The sequence below is a fragment of the Gorilla gorilla genome, chromosome 15 (assembly GCF_029281585.2).
Source record: "Gorilla gorilla gorilla isolate KB3781 chromosome 15, NHGRI_mGorGor1-v2.1_pri, whole genome shotgun sequence".
Taxonomy (NCBI): Eukaryota; Metazoa; Chordata; class Mammalia; order Primates; family Hominidae; genus Gorilla; species Gorilla gorilla.
Window position 1 is genome coordinate 84,148,366 of NC_073239.2, and position 14,893 is coordinate 84,163,258.

Below are 14,893 nucleotides of genomic sequence, written 5' to 3' on the forward strand. Positions count from 1 at the left end.
GTGGGTGCCTGTAGTCCCAGCTACTTGGGGGATTGAGGCAGGAGGATTGCTTAAACCTGGGAGGTCGAGGTTGCAGTGAGCCAAATTGCGCCACCGTACTCCAGCCTCGGTGACAAAGTGAGACCTTGTCTTAAAAAATAAAATTAATGCAGCAGGTATTGAGTTTCTGATATGAACATAAATAACACTGTACAGGGCTCTCAGAGCCACTACCAGTAGATTGGAGTTCTGTAGAATATTTACAGTCTAGTTGGGAAGATAAGGTACTCATATTAATACATAAATATTTGATAAAAGGCCAGGCCTGGTGGCTCATGCCTGAAAATCCAACACTTTGGGAGACCAAAGCGGGAGGATCACTTGAGCTCCTGAGTTCACGAGACCAGCCTGGGCAACATGGCGAAACCTCGTATCTACAAAAATACAAAAATTAGCTGGGCATGATTTCGTGTGCCTGTAGTCCTAGCTACTTGGGAGGCTGAAAATGGGAGGATTGCCTGAGCCTGGGAAGTAGAGGTTGTAGTAAGCTGAAGTTGCACTATTGCACTCCAGTCTGGGCCACAGAGTCAGACCCTATCTCCAAAAAAAAAAAAAAAATTGATAACAGATGGCAGTGCCAGGCAGGACAGATTAGCAGCAAAATAAGCAGTACAGAAAATAAGTGCTTTAAGGGTTGATTATTGGCTGGGTGTGGTGGATCAGGCCTGTAATCCCAGCACTATGGGAGGCTAAGGTGGGTGGATTGCCTGAGCTCAGGAGTTTGAGACCAGCCTGGGCAACATGACAAAACCCCATCTCTCTCTCTCTCTTTTTTTTTTTAAAGAGTTATTAAGTTAGAGCCATCAATATATCCCTCTGGGGCTTGAGCTGTTCATAGTGGTATGGAAAAGATTTTGATGAGGATAGGTAGGAGGCTAGGCATGGAACTTTAAATATTCATGGTTTGTTTCAGACTGCCTTAATATTTGTGTTTTGTTGTATGTTTTTTTATTTTGAGACAGGGTCTCACTCTGTTGTCCAGGCTGGAGGGTCGTGGTGTGATCACAGCTTACTGCAGCCTTGACCTCCCCAGGCTCAGGTGATCCTCTTGCCTCAGCTTCCCAAGTAGCTGGGACTATAGGCACACGCCACCACAACTGCCTATATTTTGTACTTTATGTAGAAATGAGGTCTCACTATCTTGCCCAGGCTGGTCTTGAACTCCTGGACTCAAGTGATCCACCTGCCTCGGCCTCCCAAAGTGCTGGGATTACAGGCATGAGCCACCATGCCCAGCCTTCAGACTGCCTTGATACTGTTAACTCCTTAATAACAAAGTAATAGTTCTTAATAAGTTATTTTGTTATGCATTATTTGCTTTAATCATTCTTTTCTTTTTTTGAGGAAATATGTTTGGATGATTTTAACCTTCTTTTGAGATGGAGTCTCACTCTGTTTCCCAGGCTAGAGTGCAGTGGTGTGATCTCTGCTCACTGCAGCCTCCCACCTCCCGGGTTCAAGTGATTTTCCTGCCTCACCCTCCCGAGTAGCTGGGACTACAGGCGCGTGCCACCATGCCTGGCTAATTTTTGTATTTTTAGTAGAGACAGGCTTTCACTATGTTGGTCAGGCTGGTCTCGAACTCGTGGCCTCAAGTGATCCGCCTGCCTCGGCTTCCCAAAGTGCTGGGATTACAGATGTGAGCCACTGCACCAGGCCGATTTTAACTTTTAACATTGTCATAAATGGTACCCTGAATGTTCTATGTATGTATATATAACATATACACATGCCCGATTTCTATACATGTATACCCTGTTTCTGTTTGCTATATTTTAATTTTTACTTTAGCCCAAAGTGAATGAAAGTAAAAAATAATGGACTACTTTTAAGTGAGTAAGGCCAGGCTGGGGGCGGTGGCTCACACCTGTAATCCCAGCACTTTGGGAGGCCAAGGCAGGCGGATCACTTGAGGTTAGGACTTTGAGACCAGCCTGGCCAACACGGTGAAACCCCGTCTCTACTAAAAATATAAAAAATCAGCCGGGTGTAGTGTTGGGCGCCTGTAATCCCAGTTACTCAGGAGGCTGAGGCAGGAGAATTGCGTGAACTCAGGAGGCAGAGGTTGCAGTGAGCCAAGATTGAGTCACTGCACTTCAGCTTGGGCAACAGAGCAAGACTGTCTCTAAATAAATAAATGAATGCTTGCATGCATGCCGGCTTATGCCTGTAATCCCAGCGCCCTGAGGGGCTGAGGCAGGAGGATCCCTTTGCCCAGGAATTTAAGACCAGCCTGGGCAACATAGGAAGACTCCATCTATACAAAAAATAAAATAAAATTAGCCAGGCATGGTGCCATGCACCTGTAGTCCCAGCTACTTGGGAGGCTGAAGCAGGAGGATTGCTTGAGCCCAGGAGTTTGAGGCTGCAGTGAGCTATGATTGTGCTCCATCTAAGAAAAAAAAATATATATATATATATGTATTTCGTAAATGTATTTGTCTTAAGGTTCTTCTACTTTAACTTTCTTCATTCTACCAGAATTTATAGTTTTTCCAGTCTTGGAAACATTGTCCCCGGGAGAGAGATTTAAACAGAAACTATTACTCTTCCTCATTTATTTAAAGGAAAATATTAGTTTAATAGAATAATGACCAGAACTTATGCATCTCTCTGATAAGTGATACACTGTTCTTAGAATAAATTTTAGGTTTAAGCGCCAGCTCTCCATCTTCCAGCAATCCATGTTGATTTAACTGTATTCGTAAAATTATGAATGAGGACATTCCTCTATGGCCATACCACCCTGACTGTGCCTGATCTTGTCTGATCTTGGAAGCTAAGCAGGGTCAGGCCTGGTTAGTACTTGGATGGGAGGACATTCATGGTAAGAAGGCACAACCCTCCTCTCTCTCAGTAAGTAGTTCTTTGGTCAAAAAGATTAAAAAGATTTTCATTCAAAAAATATTTGTATATAGCACAATGTATTTTATATGTTACGAACTCATCAAATATGAGTTACAGACTTTGCCTCGGGGGCTTGCAATTAATAAACATTCTGATTTCAAGGTAGACAATAAATGCTACAGCAAAGGCGTAGATTAAGTACTCTAGAAGGGTAGCTTGTAGAGTAGAGAGAGGGCAGGCAAAATTAAGATTTCATGGGATACTTGATGGAAGAGGAAAATCTTAACAGATAAAAAGTTGAAGAGAGGATTTTTTCTTGGTATAAGAAACAATATGTCAACAGTTTAATGACAAAATATAAGCAGTATGTCAAAGTTTAATGACTAAATATAAGCAGTACACAAAATAAGTGCTATTAGAGTTGACTATTAAATTAATAAACTTCCTTTGGGAATGTGGACACTTCCCAAAGGAGGTGGGAAATTTCAGGGCTCATATGGGAAACAGCAAGTAGTTTGATTCAGAAGATGGGGGAGGGAGAAAGAAAGTGGAAAAAGTATTCTAGGACTAAGTCAAGTGGAGCCATATGAATGTCAGGCTAAGGTGTTCTACAGAATAGTTGTTAAAATGCCCTGGAGTCAAGCAGACTCCAGGCCCCAGCTGTGCCATTTAGCTTTGGACATTGGACAAGTATTTATTTTGTTAAGATACAAAATTGAACAAGGAGACTGCTGTGAGGATTAAATGAGATAATGTATGTCAGGTGCTTAGCATAGTGAATGAATGGTACATAGTAAATTCTCAGTAAACAATAGCTTAAAAGACAATAAAAACTTGAAAAGGGACACTGTTGTGGTGGTAGGAGTGCTTCAGGAAAGTTAATCTGGCAATACTGTGTAAAATGATTGGCAACTAGAAAAGACAGGTTGGAGAGAAACTCATAGAAAAGTTAAGATGCTCATAGAAAAACCCATGCAAGAGATAATGTATATTATGATTTAAGGTAGTGGCATGAGAAGGGAGAAGCTAAGAGTGTATGTGAGATACAGAGGTAGAATTGATGGGAGTTGGTATAGTTATAAGTATGTTTAGGGATATTACAGTTATGATTTTGAAAATACTTCAATTTTACCCCAGGAGGATAGCTAATTTGTATAACAGGAGTCTATTATATTTTTAGGATATTCATTTTTAAGCTATAAATATTATTAAAAACAGTTTGTCAAGTTATGACATGTGGCTCACTTTGCCAGCACATACTGAAATTAGAGCAATGCAGAATAGAGAATAAAATTTTTTATATTGTTGTAGGAAACTGGAATGTTGGTAGCCTAGTATCACTTTACATATGTAGTAGGAAAATTCACACACGTATCTACCATTTCTCTACTCGATTGCCTTCGCTGCTTGGTAAACTGAGTTTTTTTAGGTACTTTGAGCAATAGATATCTTGTTACCACAATCAGGTGCTAAAATAAACTTGTAGTCTGTTAGCATATGTAACAGTGAAATTAATGATTGTGTTAAAATTTATTTTATGAAGCAGTCAATTGAAGGGAAAAGATAAATTTTCTCTGATCATATTTTAAAGGCAAAAAAAGGATGCGATTTTGAAGGAAGCATGTAGTCAGCATGGTATCTTACAGACATGTAACTAACACAGCACTGTGGATGCACATTAGGATTTACCCATCTGAATTTTAGTTAATGTTCTATTGCTTCTAGCTATGTGACTTAACTTTCAGTGCCTACATATATGGAAAACAGATATCTGACCTGTCTACCTTTCAGGGCAATTGTAGAGATCAAATGAAATAATATACTTGGAATCAGCTGTAAAAATAAAAACATTTTACAAATGTAAGATATAAGTATGTAAATTATTTATAAATTTGCCCTTCTAGCCTATCCCTTTTGTGTCCTGTCTAGCAGTTAACCTGCTAAAACTCCCAGTATAAATGCAATAATTAAAAAATAGAATTTATCTTCTCTTTTCCAATTCTTATCCCTATCCCCGCCTTGAATCCAGAGACCTTATTCTATGCATTTTCCTATTTTAAGGTTCCATAATTCTCCCAGACTCAGTTGACATACTCAGTATTTTAAAACTCTATTTGGCTCCTGGTCTCCAAATCCTGTGAAATCATTCTTTATAATAACCATTGTTTGAAGTGATCACTTTTCATTCCTTCTGCTACTTCCCTTTATCCTGCCATGTGTAAAGGAATAAAACATTGTCTTTATTGGCCACTCCACTTACATTTTCCCCTAGTCAACTCTGGTTACAGTATAGAGTAGATTTAGCTTTCAGAAAATCTGTTTTGTTGTTCTTTTCTAACTCAGAAACCTTTAGTCTCCCATTATTTGCAGGAGAAAATTCAAACAATTTAGCGTAGCATTCAGAGTCAACTCTGTCTTTATCTTCTATCTCTTACGGTGGCTCTATTTCTTAACTAGACTGGTCTTATTCTCTAACTAGGCCATATATATTCTTCATTATTAGCCATATACAGCAAAGCCATATTGCAGGTAATTTTAAACCACATGTTTAAAAACCCATTTCTAGCCAGTTTGAAAATGTTATAAATTACCTTTTATCCTAGTGCCTTTAAAAAAAACTTTGCTAGCCTTTTAGATACATTTAATCTTTTATTGCTAAGGAGTTGAAGGTGATAATAGAGCAGTTCAAGTAACCAACCATTTGATATCCTTGATACTCTTTGGCTTCTAACCAGTTTCTGCCATGAGCGTATGGTCTTGAATATTTCCAAAGGCCTTCAATTTTGTGTTTATTAGGAGCAAATAGGGAATTTTCTGTTGATGAAAAATGAAACACTTTTTACTTCAGGAAATGTTATGTATAATATATAGGGACCCTAATTTGTCTAATTGAAAAGAAAAGAATCATGATGCTCTCTTGTCCTCCTCCCACCCCTTTATATTGCAGGGTAAACAGGGATATTCAGATGTGTAAAGGAAAATGGTGAAGTATGCAGTCCCCTTGTGCCCTGGGAGTACTTAAGGTCAGAGCTCAACTTTAGGGATAAAAAAGCAAGAAGAGACTATTAGGTATTTGAATATGCAAATGTACTTCATAGAATTTCATTGTTTAAAAGAGAATCTCTATGAACAAGTGAAGGAAAATCTTAGGAAGGTACCCTTCAAAACACTGAACTAAGAATTAATCTTTAAAGATTTTCCCTCTCTTCTCTTAGTATAGGATAAGACTAAAGAAAAATAATGGCAACAGTTAAGAGCTTCTGTTCTGATGTCATACAGACTTGGTGTGTGTTTTGGCTCTACCACTTAGATTTCTGACCTCGAAAAACAACTTAACCTCTCCCTACTTGTTTTTCTCATTTGTAAACTGATGATAACTTTGAGGAGTTGGAAGGATTAAGTGAGAAGATATATAGGAAACTGTTGGCACTGTGCCTAGCAAGTAGTGTTGCTGCTTTTACTTCTACTGTGACCTCCTCCATCACTGCTTACTCAAACATTTAAATAATTGTTCTGCTCTTGTCCTCTGTAAAATAGGGATAGTAATTCTTTCTATTTTTTTAGAGATGGGGTCTCACTGTATTGCCCAGGCTGGTGTATGCTATTCACAGGCATGATGATAGCCCCACTATAGCCGTGAACTCCTGGGCTTAAGTGATCCTCCCACCTCAGGCTCCCATGCAAGCACCTGGGACTACAGGTGCATGCCATGGCAGCCGGCAATAATTTCTTTAAATGAACATACAAGGTTGGTGTAAGGATTAGATGATGTCGTGGACATGCAACCATATGTACAAGAGTACCCGTTAAAATTGTAGAATGTTTATTTTAAAGTGTTTGTTAGGCCAAATACTGTTTTTTAAAACCTGTCTCCTCGTTTGTCATTGAGGATGACAGTGGTATTTAAATTTGTAGAATTGTTTAAAGATTAAGTATATTTAACATACGTAACACAGTGTTGAGTACATAGTGAGAATCAGTAAATATTAATAGTATTAGCTATGATCACTAAGTAGGTTTTGGCTATTCGATGTAATCTCATTCGTCTGTTTTTCCCTTTGTTGCCTGTGCTTTTGGGGTCAAATTAAAAAAAATCATTGGCCAGACCCATGTTGTGTTATTTTTTCGTGTGTTTTCTTGTAGCAGTTTTGCACTTTCTGATCTCATGTTTAAGTTTTTGAATCCATTTTGAGTTGATTTTTGTACCGTAAATGGTATGAGTAAAGGTCCATTTTCATTGTTCTGCATGTAGATATCCAGTGTGGAAATAAATTTTTTAATAAAACTTGTAAATGAATATTTTAGGATCTAGATGGTTAGTAAATTGTAAATGCAACAGTGTTTTTTTCTAGCTCGTTTGTCCATATTACCTTGTTTTAATTTTTATCCCAAAGCCATTGTATGGCCTAGAATCATGGGGTGAGAATAGGAACTTGTATACTAAATCTTTCAGTTACAGATGTGTTATATATATGCTTTTTGCCAGAAATGCAAAAGCTGTTAAGTCTCTTCAAGTTTACATCTGAGAAAGATGTATCTTCTAAGCTAATGATACTGCCTTATTGATATCCAACAGAATTGTCAGGAATCATATAACTTTTTTTCCATCCATGAGGGCAGATGATTTATGTGGGTTTAAGTTATAATACATGTTACTCTTTATTATCCTTTGAAATCTTACTGGGTTTTTACTTTGAAGATTTTTTAAATTGGGATTTTGCTTCCATTCCTTACAAATTTTGTCTGGTATAGTATATTCTAAATACAGTTTGTTTTTAAGCTATGAAAATAGCAGTTGTTTCTTTGGAATGTAATTATCTGGATGACAAATGAAGGTACTTCGATCAGAAGCCTAAACCATGAACTATATGGAATTTTAGAAATGCCTTTTATTATAGGACTTGTTAGGGTGTTCTACTAAACAGTAAACCCAGAGCCTGGGCATGGTGACTCATGCCTGTAATCTCAGAGATTCGGAAGGCTGAGGTGGGAGGACTCTTGAGGCAAGGAGTTGAAGACCAGACTGGGCAACATACTGAGACTCTGTCTCTAAGAAAATAAACAAAAAGTAGCTGGATGGTGGCGTGTGCCTGTAGTCCCAGCTACACAGGAGGCTGAGGTGGGAGGGTTGCATGAGCCAGGAGTTTGAGGCTACAGTGAGCTATGATTATGCCATTGCACTCCAGCCTGGGCAACAGAGCAAGACCCTATCTCTATTTAAAAGAAAAATAAAAAAGCCAGCGTAGTGGCTCACGCCTGTAATCCCAGCACTTTGGGAGGCCAAGGTAGGTGGATCACCTGAGGTCAGAAGTTCAAGACCAGCCTGGCCAACATGGTAAAACCCTGTCTCTACTAAAAATGCAAAAATTAACCGAGTGCAGTGACATGCCCCTGTAACCCCAGCTGCTCTGGAGGCTGAGGCATGAGAATCACTTGAACCCGGGAGGTGGCGGTTGCGGTGAGCCAAAATCGCGCCACTGCACTCCAGCCTGGGTGACAGAGTGAGACTCCATCTCAAAAAAAAAAGAAAAGGAAAAAAGAAAACAAAGTAAACCCAGGACATTTGCACTTGGTCTTGTAATTTAAAGGACTGTGTCTGTCCATTAAAAAACTTTTTTAAAAAAAATCTGTAAAAATATTATTTATTTTTTGTAGAGACAAGGTCTCACTATGTTGCCAAGGCTGTCTCAAACTCCTGGTCTCAGTGATACTCCTGTCTCTGCTTCCCAAAGTGTTGGGATTACAAGTGTAAGCCACCATCCCTGGTGTGAAAACTTCTTTTATATTGTGCCCATTGAGTTAAACAAGTTCAGTTTACTTTGAATATATGTTTAAAATTAAAGAAATATATGTTTATTTAAAAGTCTTTTTAGTTTTGTAATGTAAGAACTCATTTTTTAGTTAGATCTTGGGGACTTCGTTTTTGTTTAGGTTGTGCCTTTTTTACTGAATAATAATTTCAGAGCTAATCCACTGCATGAGTAATTCAAATATTTCAATTTTTTTTGAGGAGTCTCACTCTGTTGCCCAGTCTGAAGTGCAGTGGCGTGATCTCAGCTCACTGCAGCCTCTGCCTCCTGGGTTCAAGGAATTCTCATGCCTCAGCCTGCCTAGTAGCTGGGATTACAGGTGTCTGCCACCACGCCTGGCTAATTTTTGTATTTTTAGTAGAGTCAGGTTTTCACCATGTTGGCCAGGCTGGTCTCAAACTGCTGACCTCAAGTGATCCACATGCCTCGGCCTCCCAAAGTGTTGGGATTACAGGCGTGAGCCACCTCGCCCAGCTGAAATATTTCAGTTTTTACTTGTATTTATTTAGTTTTGGACATAGCTAAGTTTCTTCTGTAAAGATAGGTCATTCATTGTTGGAAACTTAAATTCATACAAGAAGTTACACAGTTATCAAGTAAATAGAGTCTTTTATGTGATGTCAGTATACGACTTGTTTTTGGAATATACAGTTATCTTTTAAAAAAAACTTCGTTTCTTGGCTGGGCACAGTGGCTCATGCCTGTAATCCCAGCACTTTGGGAGGCCGAGGTGGACAGATCACTTGAGCCTAGGAGTTCGACACCAGCCTGGGCAACACAGTGAAACCCTATCTCTACTAAAAATACAAAATTAGCCAGGCGTGGTGGCCCATTCCTGTACCCACCTACTCAGGAGGCTGAAGCGGGAAGATCACTTGAGCCTGGGGAGGCAGAGGTTGCAGTGAGCCAAGATTGTGCCACTGCACTCCAGTCTGGCTCACAGAGCAAGACCCTGTCTCAAACAAAGAAACAAATAAATAAATAAATATAAATTTGGTTTCTTTGAGATATAATTTACATGCAACAAGATGTCATTTTAAGTGTATAATTTGAGGTTTTGTTTTCTTTTAAAATCAGCTGAATAGGTATAACTTCAATTAAAATTCATTATTTATTTATTTATTTTTTAGTGAGATGGAATTTCACTTTTGTCACCCAGGCTGGAGTGCAATGGTGCAATCTTGGCTCACTGCAACCTCTGCCTCCCAGGTTCAAGTGATTCTCCTGCCTCCCCCTCCCAAGTAGCTGGGATTACAGGCATGCACCACCACACCTGGCTAATTTTTAGTAGAGATGGGGGTTCACCATGTTGGCCAGGCTGGTCTTGAACTGCTGATCTCGGGTGATTCACCCGCCTTGGCCTCCCAAAGTGCTGGGATTATAGGCATGAGCCACTGCACCCAGCAAAATTCAGTAATTTTAAGTGTTCAATTTAATGAATTTTCAAAACAGGTTTATTGAGGTATAATTTATATTTTATAAGATTTAGGTTTTATGGGAACAGTTTAAGTTTTAGTAAATTTATATAGTCATGCAGACTGTCACTGAAATCTAATATTAGGACACTTTTATCACATGAAAACATTTCCTCCTTGCCTTTTTCAGTTAGAATCTGTTTCCATCTCCAGGAAACCACCGAACTGCTTTTTGTAATAGCACTAGTTTTGCATTTTCTAGAAATTTTGCACAAATGGAATCATACTCTTGTGTCTGGCATTGTGTTTTTGAGACTGTCTGTGTTGTTGGATATGTCAGTAGTTTGTCCTTTCTTATTGCATTTTTTGTTTATCCATTTTATTCCATTTTATCCATTGTATTCCATTTTTTATTTATTCATTCCCAGCTGAAGGATAGTGTGTGGTTTTAGACTATTATTAATATTGCTCCTATGCATACTCATTACAAATCTTTCTTTGTGATTTTTACAGATAAAAATATGTTTATTTCTTTCTCTTGTGTGGAATGTCTCAGTCATGTGGAAACTATATGTTTAACTTTTTAAGAAACTGCCAGACTCTACAATTTTACATTCTCATCAGCATTATATAGAGGTTCCCCTTCCTTCACATTCTCTCCAGTGCTTAATATTGTCACTTTTTAATTTTAGCCATTTTCTTGTTTGTAGTGTTATTTCATTGTGTATTTTTTAAACAGCATTGTTGAGATAGAACTCTCATACGATACAATTCATCTGTTACCAGAAGGGGGTCCCGATCCAGATCCCAGAGAGGGTTCTTGGATCTTGCATGAGAAAGAATTTGGGGCAAGTCCATAGAGTAAAGTGAAAGCAAGTTTATGACAGTAAAGGAATGAAAGAATGGCTACTCCATAGGCAGAACACTGACATGTTACTTCTTGATTATATACTAAGCAAGGGGTGGATTCATGAGTTTTCCGGGGGAAAGGGATGAGCAATTCGCAGAACTGAGGGTTCCTCCCCTTTTTAGACCATATAGGGTGACTTCCTGACGTTGCCATGGCATTTGTAAACTGTCATGGCACTGGCAGGAGCGTCTTTTAGCATGCTAACGCATTATAATTAGCATATAGTGAGCAGTGAGCACAACCAGAGGTCGGGATTTGCCTGGCTTCTTTACCCCAACGTGTTTTGTCAGCAGGGCCTTTGTGACGTGACTTTGTGCTGACCTCCTATCTCATCCTGTGACTTAGAATGCCTAACCTCCTGGGAATGCAGCCCAGTAGGTCTCAGCCTTATTTTACCCAGCCCCTATTCAAGATGGAGTTGTTCTGGTTCAAACCCCTCTGACACATCCCTTTCAAGTGTGCAAATTCAGTGGATTTTAGTATATTTAGAGTTGTACAACCATCACCACAATTAATTTGCATCATTCGCCAAGAGAAACCTGCATGCCTTGGCCATAATTCTCCCACCCATTCACCCCCAGTTTTAGGCAACCACTGATCTACTTTTTGTCTCTCTATATTTGCCTCTTCTGGATATTTCATAAATAGAATCATACAGTATGTGGTCCTTTGCTGCTGGCTTCTTTAAATCCTGTTTGTAGGGTTAATCTATGTTGTAGCATGTATCACTACTTCATTTTTATTTTCCAATAATGTTTCATATAGGATTATACAACTTTTAATAAATTCATCAGTTGAACATTTGGATTTTTTCTACTTTTTTTGCTATTACGAATACTGCTGCTATGAATATTTTTGTACAAGTTTTTTTTTGTGTGTGTGTAGATGTATGATTTTATTTCTCTTGATTTATACCTAGGAGTAGAATCGCTGATATGGTAACCCTATGTTTAGCCTTTTGAGGAATTGCCAGACTGTTTCCGATGTGTTATTGGAAAGTTTCCATTTGACATTCCTAACAGCACTAATATACAACAACATAAATTTTTAAATTGATATCCATTAGATACAGGGGTTGTGGTGCATTTTTATGATTTCTTACTAAGAAATCCTAGCTATCTGCAGACAGAATTGGTTATCATATTGAATTAGTCTTTCTCTTCCTCCTTTACTCCCCAAAACACTGCAGACATTTACATTTGATCAATTGTCTCATTTTTCTTTTTTATAGAATAAGAAAGCCTTGAGTTTTGTGAAAAACCGGAGAAGAGAAACTAAAAGGAGAGTAGAAAAGGTTTTTCCAGTTTGCATAATGTAAGTTCTTTTCACTTTTCTTGGCTTGAATTCTGCCTTAGCTGACAAAGCTGTTTCTATGGAAACAAATAGTTTAACCTCTTAGAATGTCAGAGGAATGCTGATCACTTAAAATGAGACTTCCCAGCTGCTGGTCAAAGGGCATTACTTGCTGGAGAAAGAGGGGAAGGATGAATTTAAAAAATTCTAGAGTTCTGGACACTAGTGTAGACTGAACATGTTTATGCATATGAAGTATATCTCTTCTATTTTACTCTGCCTAAAAATTAAGATACTGGTAATATAGGAAATTGGATTTCTGCTGACCTGTCTTGATTCTCAGCTCTTAAACAAATGATTCTATTCGTTGGTATCCTTTTCAGTGGGCCTGTACCCTTTAGGCTATTTCAGTCCCTCCAGTGTCAATCATTTGCACTTGTTGTGAAGCTTATTTAGCTTCCCACTGCCCCCTTCTCCTGCAACTAAAACCCTTTCTCCCTTACTAGTTTGAGGTTAGCATTGAAACAGCTTCGGCATGCCAGCCTGAAAATTTTTCTTGCTTTGTGGATTATGTAAAGATTTTTGTATTTGTGTTCGTTTTCTGGCAGGGATGGGAGCAGGGATTCTGATGAGGATTTGAAATGTAGTCCTTTGAAGCTTTCTTTCTTTCTTATTTTTTTTTTAAACTTATAATTGGCAAGTTGAGAAGAAAAGAATTAAGGCCAGTAACTGCCTCTGCTGTCTTCATAAGATGGCCTGTTATTTACACACAATGAGGTAATTCTCTAGTTCAGTCATTTACCAGCTTCTGAATTGTCAAAGGACTTTTTTTTTTTTTTTTTTTTTTAAAGAGAGGGAGAGTGCAATTGCTTTGGACTGGGAGGACTTTTTCACTTTTATGATGTGTATAGACTACATGTATGGGCTAGAGTATTTATGGAGTGCCTGCTTAAAAATTATAATCTTAATGCTAAAACTATAGGATACAGTATAATGTTTCTTTAATTCTGGAAGAACTTTAGGATCTTTCATTGCCTTCATTAAATTAACTTGTGAGCATTATAGAGTTTTTGGAGTGTTAAATCATGAAGTAATTATTTAACAGGATAGTCTGGAAAGATTTCTTGTAGAATTAGGGACTTGAGGGAGGTCTTGAAGGTAGAAATCAATGGAAAAGTAGTTCATCAGTCATTTGGGCAGAAAGATGGGATAGACACAAATGAGGAAGGTAAATTAGAAGGCTCATGCAGGTGAGTAGTAAAAGATATAGCTAGAAATCTTGGATTCATTTTTTGAATTTGAACTTTATTCTCCAGGTAGTGTGAAAGCCATCAGAAGTTCTGAACAGAGGAGTGGTTTGCTCATATACTTAATTAAGCAAACACTTAGCAGGTATCACGGCTATAGAGGTCAACAAGACAGATCCCTGCCAATTAGATAATTTACCTGTGTGATCTACAGTTACCTTGAAATTAATGTGTCTAAACCCATATTTCGCTTTACTTCTATCTGATTCTCCTATATTCTCCATCATAATTAGTGACATTGTCATCTACCTAATAAGCCAGGGATAGTGGTTAAGAGTGATGGTTCTGGAGTTACACTGCCTAGGTTCATATTCTGAAGCCTTCTGTTGTTTGGCCTTCTGCTGGGCAATGTTATGGATTCAGAGATGGGTCAGCCTGGTTCCTGACTTCAAGGAGCTTCTAGTCTGATGAGATAGAAAGGCAAAGATATAAATAGCAGTAGTCCAACTTGATCAAGAATGTGACAGGGATTATAGGATTCCAGAGGACAATGTATTTGAGCTCAGACTTAAAAGAGTAGGCAAAGATCAGATCCTAGGCAGTCTGATTCTGGAGGCTGTTCTCTTAAACATGCTGTCTTGGGTGACTGGATGGATGTAGTGACATTAGTTAGAATTGAAAACAGGGAGAGGATTAAAGAGAATAGGAGGAGATTAAAGGGAAATATGAGTTTAATTTTGGACATATTTCTAGATTCTTGTGGGAAATTCTGATAGATAGAATAATGGTCAGCTGGGCATGGTGGCTCACGCCTGTAATCCCAGCACTTTGGGAGGCCGAGGCTGGTGGATCACGAGGTCAGGAGTTTGAGACCAGCCTGGCCAACATGGTGAAGCCCCGTCTCTACTAAAAATACAAAAATTAGCTGGGTGTGGTGATGGGCACCTGTAATCTCAGCTACTCAGGAGGCTGAGGCAAGAGAATCGTTTGAACCTGGGAGGTGGAGTTTGCAGTGAGCCGGGATCGTGCCATTGCACTCAAACTGGACGACAGAGTCTCAAAAAAAAAAAAAATGTTCAAGGATCCTGTCTTAATAACCATAGTATCTAGCCAGGGGTAAATAATTAAATTTGTGTACATATCACTCCTCTTTTTTAAATCTTTGATGATTCTCTTATTCTATGGAATTAAGGATTTGTATTTAAGACCTTTCATAGAATGGACCCAATCAAACTTTCTAGTCGTATCTTCCACTACTCTCTCGACTATTTTAGTTCAACGAGCCTTATTTGTACTTTCCCCTCACACCTTTCATCTTCCCACCTTTGGTTC

The 14,893-nt window shown here is 38.6% G+C and overlaps 1 protein-coding gene across 4 annotated transcripts in view; it reads left to right on the plus strand.

Moving 5' to 3' along the window:
- Positions 1 to 14,893, plus strand: part of PALS1 (protein associated with LIN7 1, MAGUK p55 family member) — a 96,716-nt gene that overhangs the window by 18,232 nt on the left and 63,591 nt on the right. For 3 of the 4 annotated variants that reach the window (XM_031001980.3, XM_031001981.3, XM_055362157.2), the window contains exon 2: positions 12,253 to 12,335. The exons of the other annotated variant lie outside the window; for it this stretch is intronic. The gene's annotated coding sequence lies outside the window, so the exon portion shown is untranslated. The remainder of the gene's footprint in view (positions 1 to 12,252; positions 12,336 to 14,893) is intronic. 4 annotated transcript variants of the gene reach the window in all.